The sequence below is a fragment of the Musca vetustissima genome, unplaced genomic scaffold (assembly GCF_032173495.1).
Source record: "Musca vetustissima isolate MV318-11 ecotype Yass unplaced genomic scaffold, APGP_CSIRO_Mvet_v1 utg59013, whole genome shotgun sequence".
In the NCBI taxonomy this organism is placed as follows: domain Eukaryota; kingdom Metazoa; phylum Arthropoda; class Insecta; order Diptera; family Muscidae; genus Musca; species Musca vetustissima.
In genome coordinates, this window is record NW_026874227.1 from 38,856 (window position 1) to 47,263 (window position 8,408).

Consider the following 8,408-nt stretch of genomic DNA (forward strand, 5'->3'; position numbering starts at 1 on the left):
AATTCTCTATTATGTTTGTTAATTTGTTTACGATTTTTAAATAAACTACTTTTAATAATTCGGATATCGTAGAATTTTATTGTGAATATATGTAAATGAAGCCGCTTTATCGCCTGTAATTATCATTATGTTTTCCAATGTTCAAAAACTTTTTTATTAAAAATATTATTATTTTTTATGTAATTCATCATTTTCTTTTACAGATTGTCATTGTGTTGTGTTACTGAAATTACATAGCGAGTTTTTTCGGCGTCCAGATACAAATTGCATTCATAAATCTTCGCTACAATTTAAACATAAACAAACTGCACGGATGGATGGATGGATGAATGGATAGATGGATGACTGGCTGGCTGGCAGGCGAGAACATCAAACAAAAGCGTGTACAACAACAGCAATTTTCAAACTCAATATGTTCGATATTTGTCGTACAAACTATTACAATATTGTTTTTCATATAAAAAAAACCTGTAAAATTGTTTTGTGGGCGGTGAAAATATTGGCAACATCCCTCTGCAATGTTTTCAACTTCAGAAATATGTCACAGTCAATCAATGTTGTTATTCTAGAATGTTAAATAAAATCACAGATACCGATGTGTCGTATAACAATATACACACATAGCTATTTCAATATAGAATAAATCGTTTGATGGGATTTGGAAAATGGATTTCTGTGAAAACTTAATGTTTCTGTGGTAATTGTTATGCGTTAGATACGGTAGGCCTTAGATACCCTACGCGAATGAGATCCGATGGGATCTTTATATGGGGAAGCATATATTTTAACACTTTCAGTGTTGTCAAAACTTTGTTAATAACAATGCTAGATTTTGTTAAAAAATGCTAAAATAAACAAAAAAAAAAAACAGTAAGGACAGTAGTGGTGAAGGGTATCATATATATTAAACAGGACTACTAACATGAAATTGGACGAAATAAAACCAGTAAGGAAAGTAGTAAAGTCGGACTGAGCCGACTATATGATACCCTTCACCACTTTGGGTATATTCGAAAAGACGTCGCCTTTTTGAAGGAATTTTGGCATGAAATTGAACGAACTTAAATATGGGATTTTTATGTCTTTCTGGAAACTATGCTAAATTTCATTTCATTTGGTCAAGTTTAGTCGTTTGCGCACAGTGGCACAGTAAATCGATTTAAAGCAAACTTGACACACGCTATTCGGTATGCGGCACGTTTTAAAATTTTATCTCAATCAGACACCTATTGATTATTTGGTGTACAATTAACATAAATAAGTCGAAATTATATATGGAAGCTACGATATATCTAAATCTGAACCGATTTTTATGAAACTTAGCACACATCATTCTAGACTTAATTTAGTACGCTATACCAAAATTCATGCCAATCAAAATATTAGCTGGGACTTTGATGCACCATTTACCTAAAATCGGGCGAAACTATATATGGAAGATATATCTAAATCTAAACCGATTTTCACGAAACTTAGCACACGTCATTCTAGACTTAATTCAATACGCTATTCCAAAATTCGTGCAAATCAAATGATTTTCAGGGGCTTTGTTGCACCATTTACCTAAAATCGGGCGAAACTATATATGGGAGCTATATCTAAATCTGAACCGATTTTCACGAAACTTAGCACACGTCATTCTAGACTTAATTCAATACGCTATGCTAAAATTCGTGCAAATCAAATGATTTTCAAGGACTTTGGTGCACCATTTACCTAAAATCGGGCGAAACTATATATGGGAGCTATATCTAAATCTGAACCGATTTTCACGAAACTTAGCACACGTCATTCTAGACTTAATTCAATACGCTATGCTAAAATTCGTGCAAATCAAATGATTTTCAAGGACTTTGGTGCACCATTTACCTAAAATCGGGCGAAACTATATATGGGAGCTATATCTAAATCTGAACCGATTTTCACGAAACTTAGCACACGTCATTCTAGACTTAATTCAATACGCTATGCCAAAACTCGTGCAAATCAAATGATTTTCAAGGACTTTGGTGCACCATTTACCTAAAATCGGACAAAACTATATATGGGAGCTATATCTAAATCTGAACCGATTTTCATGAAACGCAGCACACATCATTCTAGACCTAATTTAGTAGGCTATACCAAATTTCGTGCAAATCGAAAGATATATAGGGACCGTTTACATTAAATCGGACGAAATTATATATGGGAGCTGTATCTAAATCTGAACCGATTTTCTCCAATTTCAATAGGGTTCGTCCTTGGGCCAAATTAGTGACATGTGCTAAATTTCATCCAAATCTGATCATAAATGCGACCTGTACTTTGTTCACAAAAATACATGGACGGACAGACGGACATGCATAAATCGACTCAGAAAGTGATCATATGCATATTCTCAAAAGGAACCACGGGTCTAAATCGATTATTTTTGCCTGTTACAAACATATGCACAAAGACATAATACCCTGTACCACAGTGTGGTGAAGGGTATAAAAATATATGATATTTATCTAAATGTGAATCGACTTAGATCTATCCATAAACATGTCATTCGTTTGTTACAATGGGACAAAAGTATGTAAATCGTCTTCAAAAAAATATCAATAGGTCATCCGTTGGGCTATGTCTGTACTTCTAAAAAACGCCACAACGTTATTTTATGCTCAATTTTGTACGTTGCGCAAAATTTGATGTCAATCTGACTAACATGAGGAATTTGATGCCCAATTTACTTAAAATCGGGCGAAAATATATATGGAGCTACATCCAAATATGAACCGATTTCAAGGAAACTAGTCACAGATTACGTTATACTAATTTCAGTACGTTTTGTTCTTATCAGCCATATATTGGTCCCTTGGTGCTTCAATTTCTTAAAATCAATCTATAATATAAGGAAGCTATATCTAAATCTGAACCGATTTTCAGAAAACATAACACACGTCTTTCTAGGCCTAATTCATTACGCTGTGCCAAATTTCGTGCAAATCGAAAGATACATGGGCCTTTGGTGCACAATTTACATTAAATCGGACGAAAATATATATGGGAGCTATATCGTAATCTGGGCCGCTTTTCAGGAAACTTGACACACATCAGTCTGGGCCTAATTCATTGTGCTACGCCAAATTTCGTGCAAATCGAAAGATATATAGGGACTTTGGTACCCCATTTACATTAAATCGGACGAACATATATATGGGAACTCTATCTAAATCTGAACCGATTTTTCTCAATTTCAATAGGGTTCGTCCTTGGGCCAAATAAGTGACCTATGCCAAATTCCATCCAATTCGAATCATAAATGCGATCTGTACTTTGTTTACAATTTAACATGGACAGACGGACATGCGTAAATCGACTCAGAAAGTGATTCTATGCATATTCTCAAAAGGAACCATGTGTCTATCTCGTTTCCTTTTGTCTGTTACAAAAATATGCACAGAGACATAATACCCTGTAGCACAGTGTGGTGAAGGGTATAATGATCAAATTACAACCAATTAGGTAGAAACATGTGCCTAATACCATCACAATACCGATTATGGCCAATATTGACAATATTTTGTACACAGAAAACCCAAAATACTGAATAACTGGCGAAGCTTTATATGGGAGCTAAATTAAAATGTAGACCAATATTGACGTTTTTTCTAGAGTTGTACAGTTCACGAACGAACTAGTTCAAATGAACGATTCACTTAAAAGACCGATTGAACTAGGTCTTACAAATTCATTATTTTTAGTTCATTAAAAGAAAGAACTGGAATAATCGTTGCTTTTAGTTCAAATGTGAGCGTTTTACTGACCTAGTTCGATTTGGTCTAAATGGATGCGACGCCGATCGAGTTTTATTTTGCATGTGATATTAACAGCGCTTTAATTTAGTAAACACAAATATGTTGCCTATCATTTATGTTGGCAAGTAATTATTCAATTATTTTGAAACTTTTCTTAAAAATCTACGCCCATTAGGACCACATTTTCTTTGGAACCTCTTTTAATCAATTCAATTTATCAATTCTTTTGAAACATTTATTTAAAAATTCACACATTATAGGTCCATAAACTGTTCTTAAATTTTTCTTTTTAATATCCTCGCCATATAGGCCCAACATGTTGTAATGTTTTACAAAATTGTAATATTGCATTTATTTACACAAACTATCAACTGAACGATTCGGAGAGCGAAGAACTTTTAAAAGAACGACCGAAGTAAAACGACAGCTGAATAAAAGAGATTAATTACGAACGATTGAACTACTGAACTAGAAGAACGAACTAGTTCAGTCAAAAGAGCTGAACTATAAAGAGCGATCAGCTAACTGAACTAGATAGAACAACTCTAGTTTTTTTCACTTGTTCCCTTTCGTGTTTACCTTAGTGACCGACCATTCAATGATGTTCGCCCTAACAAGCAACAACTTGAAAAGTAGATTTTTTGAGTGCTGCCAATTTTAATTAACCGGTGCGATATGTATTTATTATTTTATTAATTTTCTATGTGTGTGTAATATGTTTGAATAATGTAAAATAACATTTAATAATGTTAACATTTTGAATTTAACCAGTCATACAACAGAGAATGGTGAATATTGTGGCAAATTCATTTGTTCTGTTATTTTACCAAGCATTCACTAACAGTGTACTGTTACTCACTCAAACTAAAGGCGGTTAGCCGTTATTGTGTGTGCATTGTATTTTGTAGTAACTTTGTCCACCATTATCAAACTGGCCCATTAGCTCAGTTGGTTAGAGCGTCGTGCTAATAACGCGAAGGTCGCGGGTTCGATCCCCCCATGGGCCAACAATGAACTTTTTGTTTGCATTTTTAATTAATATTATATATTTTATTTCCTATCAGAAGTTATAACAAAAAAAATCACATAAAAATCATAATAAGCCATTTGTTTAAATATAACAATTTAATGACATTCATAAATAAATCTATGCCTCATAAATTATGACATTATATGAAAAGCTATTAACTTGCAATGTTTATGTATTTATTTATACAAAATAAAAAAAATGATGTGTGTCAACTTTTATGTATAAATCAATTGCATAAATAAAGTAGCAAATTAAATATGTTAACTTTTTTTGTTAAACTAAAATTTGTCATTTGCAGCAATAACAATGCAGAGTCTTGAAAGTATGAATGATGTTTAATCATATATTATATCAATTATAGGCATATAATATATTGTTTCTAGTATTTTATTTAATACAATTAACAGAAATATATATTATTTTTATAGTTTGATAGGTTTAAAAAAATATGATTTATTATTACTGTATAATGATGTTTGGAATTTATTACACATCAAATATAACAAAAACAAAACATAACACTAATGTTGACTTCAGTACAAAACTTGACTAAAAAACAAAATTATATGAACGCACTAAGTAATCATAGGGAGGACCAATTCAGGTTCAAAATCTAGACATTTGAGGGTTTCGTTAATTATTTTGACAAATCAGGGAGTAGGGCAATTATTTTTAAAATGGTTTCTCTCCCAAAAAATACAATCAAATGGGTGTTGCAGTTAAATATACTCAAAATTTTGGATGAGGGTCACTCTTGGTCCAAAGGTGACAGATAAGGCTGGGTTATTGGAAATTCATACTAGAAGGGAACAAAAAGCACTAAAAATACTGAATATGGTACCATTTGTATTTGTCTAGCTAGAACTCTAAAATTTAGATTGAGGGTCATTGATTGAGTGTTGGAGTTGTTGGAGACGTACAAAAGAGTTTTTTGGACATTCGAACTATAAGTATGCGAAAAATAGTAAAAATTACTAAATTTGCTAAATTTGGTAGCATCTAAACGGATAGAGCTAAAAACATGAAATTTGGAATGTGAATCAAGGTTGAGAAGTAGGGTCGATATACTTACTTAGCTGGCTTGTTACAGAACGGATGTTCCATAAGCCGAGCTTAAAAAAGATTTCCAAGCGGACTTTTGCGCATCTCCTCAAATTTGAAAGACCACGTTCCAAGATGTAATTTTCTACTTGGTATTTCCATCTAATTCGCGACCTTCCCCTTCTACGGGAACTATCAGTAGGCTCGCTTTTATCGCTTGAGCTGGGGCATCCTCATTCATTCGCATAACATGGCCTAGCCACCGTAATCGCTGCAGCTCAATACGTTTGACTATGTCGATGTCAGCGTATAAATTGTAAAGCTTATGGTTCGATAGTAGCATCTGTTGACCATCACAATCCTTCTCCGAATTTCAAAACTGATGTCATTCGTTTTATTTATGGCGGTAGCAAGGTATATAAAATCTTTAATTACCTCTAAGCTGTAGTTCTCAGGTTCCACAGTTGGTCCGAGTCTACTGGACGTCTTGCACGTTGATACCATCAGATAGGTCTTCTCGCCGCTAACTGCCAGACCCACTTTGGCAGACTCCTTCTCAATTTGTTCAAAGGTGGCTGTTACCGCTGGCAATGTTCGACCCATTACATCGATGTCATCGGCGTAGGCGAGTAACATGTGTTGTTTGGTGTACAGAGTGTCATTTCTTTGCGTCTCGTATGACCTTTTCCAGCAGGATGTTAAAAAGATCACACGACAAACTGTCACCTTGTCTGAATACTAGTTCCGTATTGAAGGGCTCTGTAGGTCCTTTCCGACTTTAACTGCTGACCTTGTGTCACTTAAAGTTATCCTGCATAGCCGAACCTAGACATGGCTTTAAACTCCTCTGAACGGATAGGGCTGTCGAATGCTGTTTTATAGTCGACGAATATGTGGTATGTGTCGATGTGATTTTCGTGGGTCTTTTCCAGGATTTGGCGCAAAGTGAAAATCTGGCCAATGGTGGATTTGTCAGGTCTGAAGCCGCATTGGTATGGTTCAATGATGTCATTGACAATTGGCTTCAATCGTTCACACAGCACACTGAATAGCGCTTTATATGCGATGGGAAGAAGGCTAATTCCTCTATAGTTGGCACATATCGCCTTGTCTCCTTTTTTGTGCACAGGATACAGAATGCTGAGGTTCCAATCATTGGGCATGTATTCCTCTAGCCAAATTGTACTAATCAGCTGCTGCATGCTCCTGACCAGCATCTGACCACCAGTCTTGAATAGTTCGGCTGGTAACCCAACGGCTCCTTTATTTTCTTTATTGTTCTTGGGCCGATTAATTTTATGACCTCATCTTGGCTAAGTGGTATACACTCTATACCATCATCTCTTATTGGTTCTGGAGTATCTTCTTCACTGCCACTATTTGATACCAGAAGCTTTAAAAAAGCTCCTTCCAGATCCTCAACACGCTGTCTGTGTCTGTCACCAGGTTACTTTCTTCACCTCTACAGGAGGCTGTGCCTGCACCAAAACCTTCGGTTTGGCGTTTTCCTCGTTGGTAAAATTTCCGGACTTCATTCTGACCCCTGCTCACGCTCACGTTTTTCTTGTTCTTTCTTCTTTTTTCTGTATCTTAAAAATTGGTAATAAAATGTCCATTGGATTGCTTGATGTAGGTAGTAATAGAAATTTGTACGTATATGTCCTAAATGATACTAAATACGATACAAATTGAATTTAGGTGAACCGATAGAACTGGAATTCTGAGAATTGAAATAAGATTGGGGTGTTTTAGAAAATCGTACTTAATACTGGTAGTTATGGAACTTTTTAATAATGGATACTAACAGGCACTAAATTTTTATTCGATTTATTTTTTAAAAGTGTCCAAATACTTGAAAATACTAAATATTGGGGGTACCGTTATATGAGGCTACCCTAAAAAGTGGATCCATATATTCCATGAATGATAAATTCGATATACACTCCACCTTATGATGGAGGGAATAATTGATCTATGGTAGAGAAAATAAAAAAATGATCAATTGGCCCATGAGGGGATCGAACCCGCGACCTTCGCGTTATTAGCACGACGCTCTAACCAACTGAGCTAATGGGCCACATGCTGACCAGTGAAATAATTGTGATTCCGAAACCCGCATTGCTACAATATGTAATCTACTTCTAGGCATGATTATATTATCTGATTTGATTTATTTGTATTAGTCATTATCGTGTTGAAATATCGGGCTCTAATAATGTTTAAATAAACAAACAAAAAATCAAAGAGATTAGGCAATTACTACAATTTCTAATGGCAAAACTTGGTTGTTACGTAGTATACATGTGCCTTTTGGTTATATTTAAATCTGATCTATTTCCGATCTCAAATTGAACAATACATGTATTCTAATATAAGCCACCTGATACACCCATATGAATCACTTGTGTGGTAGCTAGAATAGACCACCTCTTTCCGAATCTTGAAAAAACATTCGAGGTTTGTTTTTGGGATCAACTACTTCTGTACAGACACAATTTTCTCAATCGTTTTAACACGGGACTCTTCAGTTTTGTAAACAAAACAAAAATCAA

The 8,408-nt window shown here is 34.7% G+C and overlaps 2 non-coding genes across 2 annotated transcripts; one reads left to right on the top strand and one right to left on the bottom strand.

Moving 5' to 3' along the window:
• The first annotated feature begins 4,718 nt into the window (after positions 1–4,718).
• On the top strand, positions 4,719–4,792 carry Trnai-aau (transfer RNA isoleucine (anticodon AAU)). Its single transcript has one exon. It is a non-coding gene; the product is annotated as a tRNA-Ile (tRNA).
• Positions 4,793–7,859: 3,067 nt separating this feature from the next.
• Positions 7,860–7,933, bottom strand: Trnai-aau (transfer RNA isoleucine (anticodon AAU)). Its single transcript has one exon. It is a non-coding gene; the product is annotated as a tRNA-Ile (tRNA).
• Positions 7,934–8,408: the final 475 nt, after the last annotated feature.